Below are 16577 nucleotides of genomic sequence, written 5' to 3'. Positions count from 1 at the left end.
TGGGCAGTGAAGAAGGAAGATATTCGCCGGCTCAGACGTACAGAAATGACAATGATTAGGTGGATGTGAAGGGCGTCCCTGCATCCAAGGCCTGGTGGGGCTGGGTTTACGATGGAAGAGTTGAGAGGTAGGATGGGACTGGAGTCTATTGGTGCTGTGATGAGGAGAGGTAGATTGAGATGGTTTGGAGATGTGGTGAGAATCGGGGATGATAATTGGGTGAGGAAGGTGAGAAGTGTTAATATTGGCGGTGGGGTTATGAGGGGTAGACCGAGAAAGACATGGGACGAGGTCATTAAGTGTGACCTCAGGGTTAAGGGACTGAACAGGGAGGCTGCAATGGATCGTGCAGCATGGAGAGCCGCCATTAGGTGATCAAGGCCGACGCATGCAAGCATGTTGGAGCCTTTAAAAAAGAAAACGAAAACGAAAACGAACCTGGTACTTAAGACATTATACCGGTAGGGCAACTCTTGCACATGCTTGTAACGCGTTTAAGCCTAAAATCACCATTTTGACAGATTTCAAACAGAAAAGTTTTCAAGGGATAATACTACTATACCTACTACTGCTACTACTATTAATTATAGTAACTGCCATACCACTACTATTATTACTGCAAACAGGGGGGTGCTAACCTGCGTATCTTTGCCACATTCCGAATTATCGAACCACCACTTGTTTTTTAGTCTGAGTAGGTCTCCACTCTCCTTCAGGCTCAGTATTGTCAAAGTGAGGCTTTCCCTGTGGACAGTAGGTAAAGGGGATGATTAGAACAGAATAGTAAGAGTGGGGATGAGAATGAAAGAAAAGGAAAGAGTGACGTGGGTAGGGGATGGAGAATCTGGTAACTTGTGTGTGTGGGGGGGAGGGGGGCACATGCGTGCAACATAAAAAAATACTATATAGGCTCCCACACCACAATAATTGTATTGTAAAAGGACAGAAATCTCCGCCTAGCTAAAGCAATTTATCGACAGCTCATCTTCATCCCACTACAACATCCTTATTACACACGTGCTTTGCTCTGAAATACATGAGACTCGTTAGGCTTCATTCGGCTGTAGGCAAATACGCCATGACACCAGCGATACCCCCTCACCCAGCCCCAATTTCACGACCATAGTAAATTCGGCGCCTGTGCATGAGTGAAATAGGTCTGAGGCATTCCATATGGGGCCTTAGGTAAGTCTGTCGCCTTAAGTACTTCTGTGTACCCAGGTCCAGGTTAAGTCCGATTTTTCATAGTGTAGCAGGGGAGTGTTCATTTTACTCTTCAAATTTATCCAGCCTAGGAGAAACTTTTCGAGCTAGAAGTGTCAGACACATCCCTCAATAACCAGTTCTGTATCAGAGGTCTTCCCCATGCATGACTATAGCAAAATTATGTTCCTGAGCTGAACAGGTCAAACAACATTCTAGCTATGACATTTTCTGTACTCACTTAAGCGGCGAGTGTGGAGGGGTGGCCACGCCGTACCCATTGGAGTTTAGGTTATGTCCAATCTTCATGGTGTCGCAGGGAAGCCGTTCGTTGATGTAGTCGTTCTTGTCACTCTCCAGCAGAAAGGCGTACTTGCCCTTCGACGTTCGTACCCGCTCGATGCCCTCCTCGTAAGTGGACGTGAACACATGCTTACGGGACGACATGAACTCATGAACTCCCACATTCGACTGTACACACTTATCTTTGAACGCTGTAAAAAAGGGTGAAAAAAAAACACCGGTATAATCGGACTCAAGAAGAACAAATGGTCATGATACAGAGGGACTAAAATAGTTTGGTAACAGCAAGAAAAATATTGAAATATACAGTATTCATGAACGGTAAGGTGAAATCGTACGGTGATAGGTACAATAAAATATGCTGATCCCCTCACTGTGCATGGAGGAGAACAGATTCTTGCAGGAAGACATATGAAATTTTATGGAACCGTAAACACTAATCTTGTAACGCTGAAAAACAATAAAATGGACTGGTAGCAGGAAGGATGGATAATCGGAGGTGTAAATCATAGCTGAAGCTGAGGAAATGAGAATTTGGGACGTATTGGGGAACGAAAAAGAGAAACCCAGAAAAACTTGGGAGAGAGAGAGAGAGAGAGAGAGAGAGAGATGGGGGGGGGGGAAGAGGGAAGCAGAAATGGTAGAAGACATAAATAACATTAAATTGGGAGTGGAGATGATGCCATTTTTTCTATTTTTCCTCTTTTTTTTGCCAACTCAGGTTGATTCATATGCCGTACATCAAAACGGTATATCACCTGTGCAAAAGCATTCTATAAAATAGTCGTCATTGTCTACGTCACCACCATCATCAAAATCACCACCACAGCAATCAACACCATACCCATCACCACCAAAGCATCACCACCATCCAATCGATGTGTCCACCAATCCACCCTGAAGTGCTGCTGGAACCTCTTTTTTCCCTTCAATCCGATTCGATTTCATTTGTTAAAAAAGATCTCGTACCAAAGAGGTTGGTGAAGGCTATGCTTAGCCCTTCCTGTTCGAAATGTCTGAAAAAAAAATTTGGTAGCAGCAAGCAAAATGGAAAAGATGTCAATGGTTCTTTTGACTTGACCCTGATTTTTGTTTTGTTGCAGTATTTCACTTAACTCGGTGGCAGAATTATACAATATTGTGACTCCTAAACTTTTCCTCAGCACTTCTTCATGACTAGCATCATATTCTAGTGACATTCTCTTGTTAAAATTCAGTCTTGAAGGTGGGGAGAAGGCAGTTTTAGGCCAACTTTGAGTAAAGAGTGAATATTGAAAAAGACACCCCTTCAATCCAGTGACATGCTGTTCACTGAATTCTGTGTAGGACAGTTCAAGGGACAACAAGCGGTTAAGACAATAATCAAGAGAACACAAATTATCATCAGAGTGGGTGGAATTGTAACCCTTGTCAATTTTTAGATATCTGTAATTACAATAACCAGAATATACATATATACAGAAGCTAAACCAAAAAATTGAACACAATGTGCATCACAGTGCAATCTTAAATGTAACACTCGATGATCAATTTAGCACACTAACTCTCAATGTCTTAGTACTACAGTATATCCAATGTAATAGTGTTTTTATGTAACACTGCACTGTGCTTATCTAATAGTTATCGATATCTAAGTATCACACACTTACCAGACATTATGTATCTAGTTGTCACCATATCTAAGCACCACACACTTTTACCTACTGTAATGTATCTTTCTTACTTATCACAATATTTCCTTAACTGTTCACCAAATAAACCACACAGTGATAATATACATCTAGGGGAACATGAGTGAAGTGCAGAAGCAAAAACAAGAGGAGACCCAATTAACAAATGGCTGCTTTATCCTGTTAGTAGTTCCTGCCCATCTGCATTACTACCCTGGTCACCTTACTCCACACTATCGAAATGCCTTGTACACAGCTCCACACATTTTCCCCTTCAAACACAAACCTGTAATTAACAAACTGCATATACCACGATCGTAACTCCACATGGCAGCTAAAGAAAGTATGATGAATTCCAACAATCACAATTTAATATCAGTGTATGGACTGAACGAGGAATATATTCCAGTACTCAAGTCTATACCCAAGAACGTACCATACTGTATTACGTTTAAAATCCTCTTATCATGATTCTGTGTTCATATAACCATGTAACCTACAACAAATAAGTGCATTACTCCAAGTACTTTAGGCTATAGGCCAGGGAGTGGACTGCAGCACCAGTCGAACAGGGTGGTACTCCCAAGGTGGATGGAAAGCAGATGTCAGAGAGATCTGGAGCTCCCGTTTCATCAACCTTCGGGACTTGATTCTGACCATTCCCCTCTGCTGAACTTTTTCAGTGTTTCAGTAGCACAGAGAGTACGCCAGGATGCTCTCCAATGCAAGTTCCTCTGTCATCAAAATACTCACTACACTTCCTATTTAAACTTTTGTTAGAAATGGCATCTCAACACCGAACCTCGAAGTGCCTAGGGTGGGGGGACCATAATAGCCCCCATCATCCAGTCCTCTCATGGTGACGACCAAACGAGACGCCCGAAACCACTGTCTGACTCACTCTTTTCATTTCTCCAACATTCGCGGTCTTTCCTCTAACTTTTTCTTTATTGAACACCACCTCCCCTCGTCTAAACCTCACCTTCTCTTCCTCACAGACAATCAACTGTCTGAGACAAATGATAGCAAACCATTCTCTGTATCCTCCTCCTTTATACTCATTTCAAAGCCAAATGTGGCTGTTGTTTATATGTATGCAACAACATATCTTGGTCTCGAGTTCCTGAACTTGAATCTTCTTAATTATCTACTCTCTGGCTTCTGCTGTTCTATCGCTCTCTGACTAAATGTATGTGCGTTGATTACTTATCCCCTAATTCTGTGATGAAAAATTCTTCAACTCTTACTTCTGTGATGGAACACATCCTATTAATTTCTACTTTCTCTGAAATCTCCATTCTAGGGTGATTTCAATGTTTACCACCATCTTTTCTCCTCTCGTTTCACTGATCCACCTGGTGAACAAGCCTATATCTTTTCTACTTTTAGTGACTAGGACAAGCTTGTATAGCACTCTACCCATATCCCTGACTGCCTTGCAGAGAGTTCCAACATACTTGACCTCTCTTACCACTAACCCTTCTGTTTATGCTGGTAAACTTTTCTCTCCGTTGGGCTCTTCCAATCACGACCTTAGCACCTTAACCTGTCCTATCGCTCAAGGCCTGTGGACCCTCCCAAGAAGTGGCAGCTTAGGCACTTTGGAGCTGCTGACTGAGAGGTCCTCAGGAAGTACTTCTATGATTTTCCCTGGAATGATTATTGCTTCCATGGCTGGGAGCCATCTGAGGGTGTTTCATGCATTAAAGAGGTTGTTCCCTTGGGCATAGAAGCATACGTTCCTTTCTCTTTTTGTGACTAATGCAAAAAAAAATAAAAAAATAAAATAAAAAACTGGTTTAACCACGTTTGTTCTAGTGGAGGTGGCCACGTGGGGGCATCATAGCATACACGCACACTCACTCGCTGTGGCCACTCGGCAGACACTGACCATTTATTGGAAACAAGCAACCATAGTTCCTCTATGTTAATCCATTCAACACTATACAATATGAGTGACTTATATATATTTATATGTATGCATGTGATGCGATGTCACGAGTTATAAACAATTATTTTTCAGATATACAGAGGGTAAACAGTGACAGCCGAGGTATCGTAGTGGCGAAACGTCTGTTTCTCAAACGTGTACTCCGTTTACGCGCAGACGACAAACTTCATCGCCAACACCACCTGCATTCATTACACAAAACTATCAGGCTCTGAGGTTCCATTAAGGACTTATGACCCTTACAGAGCTAATGATCGTGTGTATGGTCACTGCAGACGACCCTGATTCAACTCTGTCCAGACTATGATGGCTGATGACGTCACAACAATGCTATCCACAATCCCTGAATGACCAGCAAAGCATTACAATTAACCAAATGACAATACACAGTAATTTAGTGCTTGTGGCATTACACTGTTACCATGACAACCCAGCCTCCTCTTGCTACCTTTAGACGACTCTGGGATTGGGAGAGACTTCAGACCACTTCAGAATAAAAACCTCTTCACTGAATACTATCGTCTGGAAGTAACTAAAATACAATGAAACACCTCACCAGACTGAAAGAATTAAACCAACTGGGATTCATACACCAACCAGAAAACACACACACACACACACACACACACACACACACACACACACACACACACCACCATCAAAACCCGATTCAATTAAAAAAAAAGTAATCTTGAACTCATTTGTAAAAATCCTTTTCTTTATACACCATCAACGAACTACTCAGTCAGAATACATGAAAAAAAAAAAAAAAAAAAAAAGGCTCACCTCGAAAAACTCCATGGAAGATCCCCCTTGAAGCGTGCCATACTCCACCTCAGTCTGACTGGCCAAATTGTCCACAGAGTTGATGGGGGTGACCAGCCTCTCGACGGTGAGGAAGGCGGCCAGGTTGGCAGTGTACGAGGAGATTATGATTAGCGTGAAGAACCACCACGCACTTCCCACGAGACGACCCGACAGCGATCTGCAAGGTGAGTAGTGATGGAGGTAATATTCTGTGAGAGTAGCTGTGGAGAGAGCTGTTAGGGAAGGAAAGTGTGCAAAAGGTGTATGGATGATGGGGATGAGGATGATTAGCGTAAAGAACCACCAAGAACTTCCCATGACACAGCCCGACAACAACGTGGAATGACAGGAGTGGTGGATGCACTCTTCTGTGAGGGTAAGGGTACATTCACACTAAGGCTGGAACAGAACGTATTCAGAAGCAAACTGAACGACCTTATGTCTGGTCAAAATCTGTAAGTATTACGTCTCGTTTCATAGGCCATGTTCTGCATAAACTGTTTCTTACTGCCACACGCAATGTAGCTGCCACTGAAAAACGGACTGACCACAAAATGAACCAATGAAATTAACTTTTCTTTATTAATTTTCTTATATAATCCTACATAATCGGACATTCTGCGTCAGAGGAAGTACATTCTTGCCTCTGTGTGATGTTCCCTAGGAGGTGTGAAGGAAATGTATGAGGGAAGGAAAGTGTGTTGAAAATGAGTATGGGTGTTGATGATGTTGATAATAACGATGATGGTAATGACTGGCGTAAAGGACCACAACCGACTCCCCACGAGACGGCCCGACAGCGATCTGGATGGTGAGCAGTGGGGGAATTTATATGATGTGAGGGAGACAGTTGGTGTGGGTGGGAGGGTGTCAATGTGGTCACCTAAGACAGAGATCGTCTTCTATAATGCATTCTTGTCATCTACAGACGATTTTATTCAACTTAGGATCTTTTCGAAGAGAAGAGGTAAGATACGAGACTAACACTTCATTAACCCCTTTCCCACAAGAACTCCTACCTAAATTTCATATATCGTTTGGTGCCAACATAAAGATTACAAGTCACCATACTGGAGGGTTACGCAGGTGGTCTCTTACATATTATCACTGCTACCATCACACGAATGTATTGGGTTTTCGAGAGATTATTTCTGTAGGAGTCAGATACAGGCCTCATTATACTTTGCGTCCTATTCCCGAGGTGGCGTCTTTGGCTTCATAGCACCTTCTTTTGAACGATTTGTTCTGCATACGCGCGCGTGCGCGCGTGCGTGCGTGCGTGCGTGCGTGCGTGTGTGTGTGTGTGTGTGTGTGTGTGTGTGTGTGTGTGTGTGTGTGTGTGTGTGTGTGTGTGTGTGTGTGTGTTTACTCTTGTACATTAAGGATGCAAAGTATATCAATATTAAAGTTACAGTAATAGCAAACAAGAGAAAGTTAAGGAGAAAGGTGTAGGAAATTTCGCTAAGAAAGGGATGCTGGGAAAGATACCGGAGAGGTTAAGAACATGCGTCCTAACTGGAAGACATTAAGTGGTAGTGTAAAAAAAAAAAATGAAGGGGTTGAATCCGTTTCCTTCTTCAAACTCTTCCAGTCTAAGAGGTCCTTTCTGAGATGCAGGGAATTATGCGGTGTTGAACATTTCACTGCAGTGACGTGGTGGAACTGCAAAAAGTTTTATAAAAGTTAACTTGGATCTCTCAGTAGTGGAAGAAGTTAAGAGAAGCTACATATAAACTCCTCGAATTAGGAAACTCTCTAGCTGAATATGATAGTTTGGAGATTGCCAAAAAAAAAAAAAAAAAAAAGGTTATCGGGCTTAAGAGTAAAAACAGAGAAAAGAAAATGCTATCGTGGGCAGCAGAACACTCCTTTGACATTAGACTACGATTTTTGTAGTTTATTCCGGCTACCGAGAGAGAGAGAGAGAGAGAGTGCGGAGGTGGAACACACACACACACACACACACACACACACACACACACACACACACACACACACACACACAAACTAATCCCATTCAGCCAAACATTCTCTTTTTCTGTCGTCTCCCCATTCAGCCATACATTCTCTTTTCCTGTCTGCCTCTCCAATATACATGGAATCACCAGTTATTATAAACATTAAAGCCGAACCACCTCCACGTAAATAAAAAAAAAATAAAAAAATAATTAAACATATGGTACACTTATCAAGTCCTGTCGCCTCTCCTGCTTTTCTCTCCATGGGGTTGATAATCAGTCCAGCAACTCAACTGCAACCAACATCGATGACTTGGTATAGCACTAGTAAAAAGTCATCAGTGTCGGCTGCTACGGATTCACCACACTGCATTTCAAAGTTCATGAAGAGAAGGGCAGGAGAAGTGACAGGACTTTGGATGCTGACTGTACATAAAGGCTGAATGGCTGATGTATATTTAACTCTCACTGGTCTTCAGATATGGTTTTTAATATTAATAATTATCGAAAAGCCTATCTATAAATATTAACGTCGGACCAACTAGAAAAACACTGGCCATAAAATCACTCTGGTCTTCGTGATACCTCAGTTGTAACTTAGTTTGCATAAAAATCAATGCTCTGTTGCATGAATTTCCCAAGGTGAACCAGAGACCATGACTTTGTATGTGTCTGTCTGTGTCTCTCTCTCTGTTCCGTAAACTTTTAGGATTCTTTAGATCTGCAGTTTTCAAGTATGTCTTTCTAAAACATAAAACCCAGACAACCGACAGACAACCGTAATATCTTTATGGTCTGTGAATCAGCATAAATAATTCTCACCTGTTCAGGCCAGAATTCCGTGACCCTTAAACACTTGTAATCATGGAGCTAGTCTTTCAATTAATATACAGTATACACCAGACCTACTGGGGAAAAAAATGCTCGTTATCTGTATGGTGTATGTATCTATGTAACTGCAGCTCACCTTGGGCAGATATCGACCCCTTGTTGCATGAAGGCCCCCAGGGTGAACCACAGACTGTTGCAGATGCTGAAGTCGTTGCTGACACCTGACTTGCAGTGCATCTCTATCACCTGCGGGAGAAAGGGGAGGGGAGGATACGGCTACGTATATTACTATTATTATTATTTTTATTATTATTATTATTATTATCTTCTTATTCTTATTTTTATTATTACCAGTTACACCCCGTGTGTGTGTGTGTGTGTGTGTGTGTGTGTGTGTGTGTGTGTGTGTGCGCGTGTGTGCGTGTGTGTGTGTGTGTGTGTGTGTGTGTGTGTGTGTGTGTGTGTGTGTGTGTGTGTCTGTACACCTGACAGCCCGTCCACTGAGGCTCAGCAGTCCTTTTACACATCAGTTACTTCCCTCACCAAATTAACCATCACCTCACCCGTACAATACCCTAACTACTCACCTTCCACTCGCTGGGGCTGAATCTGCTGACGAGGAACAGGACGATGGAAACCCCGACGCAGGCGAAGACGATGCAGGTCCAAGTCTCGTGGGAGAGTGGCGACATGAAGCTGAACACTCCGGGTTTCTCCTTGGCGGGTTTCTTGATCATGATGGAGATGCCTTGGGTCATGAATGGCTTGGTGAAGTCGATTACCTGTTCCCTCGATGATGTGATGGTTAGTGGCGCGATCGCTATGTCCGTCTCCTGTTGCCCAGAGAAAATGTAGAGTTAGGGATCATCATCATCATCATCATCATTACGGTGAGTGTAGAGCTGTTAGAGGAAGACCTAAAATGACTTGGGACGGGGTCAAACAGTGCGACCTCAGGGATAAGGGACTGTAGGAAAGAGGCTGCTGGAGATATAGCAGCGTGGAGATCTACCATGTGAAGGCCGACGCATGCAAGTATGTTGGAGCCTTTATAAAAGAAGCGAATCGAAACATTCATGACCATCAGTATAGCAATGTATCATAATGTTAACAATATCCTTCAGATGATGACGATAATTACGACAACTGATACTCAGACTTTGTGTTGTACTCGGCTATTACACACACACACACACACACACACACACACACCAGACAGTCCCCCTCCCCCCCACACCACCCCAGAGTCCTCACAAACACACACACACACACACACACACACACACACACACACACACACACACACACACACACACACACACACACAACCCCCATAAACAAACACACAATCAACGCCACAAACAATTCATTCACTACCACACGCAACCCTTCCTCCTCTCACAGGAATAAGCAGGTATCTCCTATTTATTTGCTACAGACCCTACACATTTTATTACGCTCATGGAACTGCTCATATTATGACTCGATGATGGCACACCATTAACGATTATACTCGCACAGTACAGGAATTTTTCTTTCTCAATGCTCAGCTCTTCAGCCAGTCATATCCCTCCTTATAGTCGCTGAAGTTTCATTCATAAATTATGTGTGCTTACTATGGTTCAGTCACCAAAAATCTCCACAAGCAAAATACTGACATACGTTCCACCTGGTAAACTGTAACATACATAGTGAGGATTTGATCTTGTCTAGATTAACTCCATAAATTCGAGGAAGTTAGATATCCTTCTCATCCTCATGTGTTGTGTCTAGTTTACAAGGAAAGTAGTTGTGGTGGAATTAAGTTAATTCCTCCTCCTAGTATTATTGTTTATCCGCCTCCTCTCATTACTACTCCTACTACAATTATTATTATTATTATTATTATTATTATTAATACTGATCTTCCTTTTCCATTTCTTCCCCCTCTTATCTTTTCTCTGTCCCCTTTTATTATCGCCATTACTCTCCACTTCTTTTCCTCCTTCCTCTCCTCTGTTTTTTCTGTTCTTATTCACCATTCCTCTGCTCCTTTTCCCCCACTTTTGCTCCTCCTTACTTACATATTTCTTCCTCCTACTCCTTCACTTCCTCATGTCCTCCTTTTCCTCTGCATCTCTCTATTCCTTGTCCACCTGCTGTCCACCTCCTCCTCCTCCTCCTCCTCCTCCTTGTATTCCTTCTTTTGGCATTTTACACTACCTCTTCCCACCTTCCTTCTCTCGTCCCATTTCTCCTTCTCTGTCGCCTACTTCATCTGGGAGTTATTTCACAGCAGTATCTGGCACTGACTGGTGCATATTTTCTTCCTTTGGTGCAGTAGGATCCCCAGATGAAATATATATCTTGCCGTAAAATAAGCTCAGTCACACAAGCTTCAACCTGAACGATTTCACTTAATCATACCGTGGAGAAAGGACGAAAAAATACACGGCAAAACAGTGCACAGAAAATAACCTTAAATCAATATAAGGTACTGTTACGGACACCAGTCTGTTGACTCTCCCATGATAACAGGTAGACACCAAGTAATGACTCTCGAAACTCAGTAATGGGATCCCAAGACCTTAACAAATTCCTCTGAATAGTGTTCTAGATGAAGTACCGTACTGTATTGTCTATACAGGTAATGTGGAACGATAATCCTGGCTTCAGCTATGCATTGTAATACTAAAGTTAGCAGACTAAATGGCATTTAAACAGATAAATTGCAGTGGCTTTCTGTTATCTTCTTTTTGCTTTTTCTTGGAGGGAATAATTTGCGGGCTCCTGGCCTTTGGCTCCTTCTTCCTTGCATAAAAAAAAAATCGTAAATTATAAAGGTGACAGTGGATGTAATCAAGATGACTAATTAAAACCAATGATTCCACGTTAGCTGATTATCACCTGAGTGGACAGTAATGTAACTGCCTCCATCCCCGAAGGAAACAACAGTCAGAATCGAGCTCTTACCACTGAAAGCACATTATTACATTACAATAGAATATATAACCCCCGTACTTTAACACATACTCTCACGCATCTATCCAGTTACTGAACTATAAATTACATAAAGTAGCAACTGGGGCTACACAATAGGATAATTACGATTAACTACCAGGTTAGTATAACGAGCACCCTAACAGTTCTAATTCATGACTAACAAATGTACCTGTAAACAGTAGCTATGCATAAGAGCTGATCAAACAAGGTAGCCACATTCTAACCAAAGCAGCTGGATACTGACCTCAGGCCACTCACTCACGCTCACGGTCACATTAGCAGAGTACACTGAACAAATGACAAACTAGATCCGCACTGGAAACCATGTAACCTTCACCATTAACCACGATATATATATGATCTGTGCGCATGTGAATCTCTGTGCATTATATACGTTATGTATTACATTTTTATTGTACTAATTAAATTTTTTAATTATTTTCGGATTATTCTCTACAGAAAAAATTCAGAACAGGGGCTTGGTTTATTCGAGTTGGCTTCGTCACGAATAACCTTGGTACTTATCTACACAAACTGTCATAGGCAACGCTGAATTCACAGTTTATATATCACATTATTACCTTATGTTATTATATAGTTTTACATTATTAATGTTACGGCAAGGATTCCTGGGATTTGCATGGTGAAGGAATGGGTATGTGGTCTACTTTTCTGTGCATGCTGTTGATTAGTTCTCCGACTAACGTATTTTTTCTACTCCTGCCTTGTTGAACCCTACCTAACCCCACCTGCAGGTGTTAAAAGGGCGGGACGATGATGATGATGATGATCTACATACGTTACTATTCGTAATTTAAAAATTTTTGCGAACAGTATAAAAATTCATACAGTACATTCCCCATAATGATAGCTCAAGAAAGTATAAATCATAATGTCTGGTACACAGCATGTAAATAAAATGTTAATACAAGGATAAAAACATTTCAAGTCTTGGGGTCTCTCATCTGTTTATCTATTCAAACATCTATCTATATTAGCTTATCTATTCACCCACTTAGTCTGTCAATTCTGTCTGACCCCACATCGAGAGAGAGAGAGAGAGAGAGAGAGAGAGAGAGAGAGAGAGAAATACTAATCTGACTGACGTTTCATCTTCCTTTTCAAAGAGGATTATTGGGTTGCATATTTTATAACAGAAATAAATCGTATATAAAAAGCTATTTTTTCGGTCTCATTTAAAAGCAGGTCAGAAGCCAACACATCAAGAATAATATTTTGTGGCAGGTATTTACACTTACCTGGGATGCGGGATTCTCTCTCTCTCTCTCTCTCTCTCGTTCCAGACGTTTTTTTTTTTTTTCACCATTTGGGAGACCTCTTGTAAATTGAGGTTAATGACGGCAATATAATCCCATTAGTTCTCAGCTGAATAAACTAAGTCCGGAGATGTAAGACTAAACGTGAGAGAATGAGTTAAAAGAAAATGAAGAGAAAACCAATGAAGGGTAACTGAAGTAAAACTAAGGCAACACTGACCTGTCTCACCAGCTCCCCCACCATGCCGTCCCAGCCACCGTACTGGCCATCATTCTGGCCACCGTACTTGTTGTCCTTCACGAGTTGCAATGTGTCTGAGGAAAAAAAATAAATCCCGTGAGTAAAATAGGTTAACAGATAAATGAGCCAGCATGAACAAGAAAGTATTAGTATGAGAAATAACTGGACATCACAGCTGTTCCTCAAATTTGTTAATATCTAAGAGAAACTAAGAAAAAAAACTGTGGGTAAGTACATTAAGAAGAAACAGATATGGAAACACTGACGAACATGTGATCAAGAGAAAATTCAATAACCTTTACACGTTGCAATGTGTCTTGAGGGAAAAGACGCGTTAGTAAATAGATTAATAGGAAAGTAACCACCTAGTATGCAAGAACAGAACTATGTGACAGAGACAAAACCCTACACAGCGAGAAAAAACAGATGCCATTATTAAACATGAACACTCAGAGAGCCCATAACTTCTCTGAGGCAGCACCATCCCCCTTACATGTTTTTCAGACCTTGACTTTTTTTTTTTCCCCTGATTTAATCACTTGTCCCTCTGATATTCCTGTCATTATATTAAACAAAACAGTCTGAGGTTACAATAAAGTAAGAAGACAATCATTGTGCTGAAGGGAAACTCTAATGCACCATAAATATCTCCTGCATCTACAACACGAGAAAACAGAAATTTCTACCAAAGACAAAGAAATTTATGTCTCCTAAAATAACTTTCACAATCTACAAACACTTTCACTTATTCTGCACAAACTGCCACACGATTATATTCAGCTCAGAGAAATTTTGCCAGTCAGAACTGATACCTCAGGATTAACATTGTGTGGTAGGTTGTGGCAACCATCATCCACTCACTTAATGTAGTGCTGCCTACTTCATCATCCACCCGCATCATTTTTTTTTCTGTCTGCCATGCTCTCTTCCTATTTCTCACATCTTTCCTGTCACTTTTTATTACTCTTCTTTCCATTTCAGGTGGCTCCCCACTGAGTGACAAGCCAAATGGTTTCCTGTATGCCAGGAAAGCATTTACAACACAGGGTGGTAACCATATAACCATTCTATACGTGTTCCCTACGTGTTAAGTGGGTTGGCATAGGGTTAGTGCCCCCCTTAAAACAACTAACTCAAAGACAAATAGCCACCCTTTACGGTATTATGGCGTCTGGTTATAGACAGACAGACAGGCGATTAACCTTTGCACAGGCAGAAACTTCCTCAGCTGAACAAAATAGTAGGGATTTTTTACGAATATAATAAAGTGCGTCCACGGTAACGAAAATATTAAAACACACATGTTATCTCTTTACCTCTGAGATCTCCATTTACCCAATAAAAAACTGGGTATTTTTTTTTACATATTATATTCTGTTTTGTTACCCCCTCGCTTTCCTCCCCCCCCCCCTTGTTTTGCTCCCCTAGCCTACACACCCGGTGACCGCCTCAACACTCCGGGGGTATAATTGTTAAGGGCCAAACAGCTACCTGTTCCGTATCAGAGGGCAGCTAGGGTGGGTGTATAAGAGGGACGTTCTGAAAATTCCGTTAAGTGGAACCGGTTTCACGTCGCAACTGCTCTAGCGACTGAACCGCGTCATGTAGCCAAGAAGACCTCTCCTCCTCCAAACCCCGACATACCATGCAAACATTCCCTAAGAGTATAAAAATGCATAAATATCAACTCCAACAAAACAAATCCGAAAATTACATAGGTACCTTATAAAGTTGTAAACCTACGAAACTGTTTACCTCTAATATGGAAACTTCTTTACATCAGACCTTTGATTACTTTCGTCAGATGGAAGCCAGAAAATACTCATGTGCTCTCAGAAAAATAAATAAATAAATAAAAATGAATAATAACTTCTTTACCTACGACAAACACCGTAAAATGTTGTATTTTAAGTACAACTGAAATCTGCTTATACAAATACCTCATAAAATAAACAGATACAGACACGAACCTCTCAAATTTATTCCTTACCCCTAAAAATACATCGAAAAATCAAGTACCTATCCCTCCATTGCAAGACGGCTTAATCCCTTAAGAGGTGGCCACAAAAAAATCGCCTCCATGTCACCCTGTCCCCCATTTCACTACCCTGCTCCCAGCCCACACACCCTCTCGTGTACAGTCTCCAGCAAAAGTCAAGCGACCGGCTTGACGAGCAGGTTGGTATATGTGGCACCGCCGCACCCCCAGTTTCAACCCCTCCCATCCCTCCTCCCTCGTTCCCATTCATTAGTCTACCCTCCACCTTCCCCACATCCAAAGGCAAGAGAGTAAGGCCTGCTCGCATTGTCTCAACCACTCTTCCATCATTCATTTGTCTTTGGAAATAATGGTTTTGTTATGATATCGAATTAAAACACATTACATAGTGTTTTACTCCATAGCATAGGTATTTTTACACCACTATCTGAACGCATGGTAATACAAAATAGTAATATATTCGTATGATAGAGAGATCTGTAATCATACAGTTTATCATTTTGACGGTTGCATCCAGTCAGTGTGTAACATACAGTCGGTAGTTATAAGTAGATGTTTGTAGTGGTCGGTGGTGTGTGTGTGGGGAGGGGGTAGCTGGCAGTCACACGTTGTGGTGGGGGCATGGGGAGAGACAGATGGACCCGGGGTTGACGACTCTTCCAGGGGTGGATAGTGTGTGTGTGTGTGTGTGTGTGTGTGTTTTCCACCAGTGCTCATAAACACGTCTTTATTATCACTATGAAGTATGCATTACAATATTGTCCACTACGCCATATAATAGTGATATTTATAGTGTAACGATATGGCAAATAAGCATTTAATGATCAGTACACAGTAAGACCTTATTTTCTGAATGTTACTCAATCAGATATGCAGTGCAATAGCAGATTATAATACATTAGTTTGAAAGCAGCCTTTAACTCTGCAGGGTAAGCCAGGCTAAAACACCAGATCTCTAGTAAAACATTCACTGTTGTCATTATACCACATGTTATTGTAGGGAAACTGGAACAGGGCGATAGTAAAGGTGGTGCTTGGTCCTACTCGGTGTTGACAGGGTTACCTTATCACTCCCCCAGTTACCCACAACATTCCAGTATCATATAAATCCAATGTCTGATCCCATTGTTTCATATCGTTTTAAAATGTGTTCTTAAATATACCGGTAGCCAGTTGGTCTTCCTTATTAAATATTTGCGTAACCAAAACAGTTTGTCCATTTTAACATCCTTCCCTCTCTAAGGCAGTTGACGTTTAAGCTGACGATAGTTCATGGGAAAAACCATGGCCACACAGAGATAGAGGAAGTACTAACAGACACTGGACAAGTTGAAGAGCAAATAATCATAAGGTTA

At 41.6% G+C, this 16577-nt stretch overlaps 1 pseudogene; it reads right to left on the bottom strand.

The window, feature by feature from the left end:
* Positions 1–494: 494 nt before the first annotated feature.
* Positions 495–16577, bottom strand: part of LOC145414639 (glutamate receptor 1-like) — a 252684-nt pseudogene continuing 236601 nt past the window's right edge.

Source organism: Coenobita brevimanus, chromosome 1 (genome assembly GCF_032717465.1).
Source record: "Coenobita brevimanus isolate Jiangsu-jjx chromosome 1, ASM3271746v2, whole genome shotgun sequence".
Taxonomy (NCBI): Eukaryota; Metazoa; Arthropoda; class Malacostraca; order Decapoda; family Coenobitidae; genus Coenobita; species Coenobita brevimanus.
This window is presented reverse-complemented; position numbering and strand designations above follow the sequence as displayed.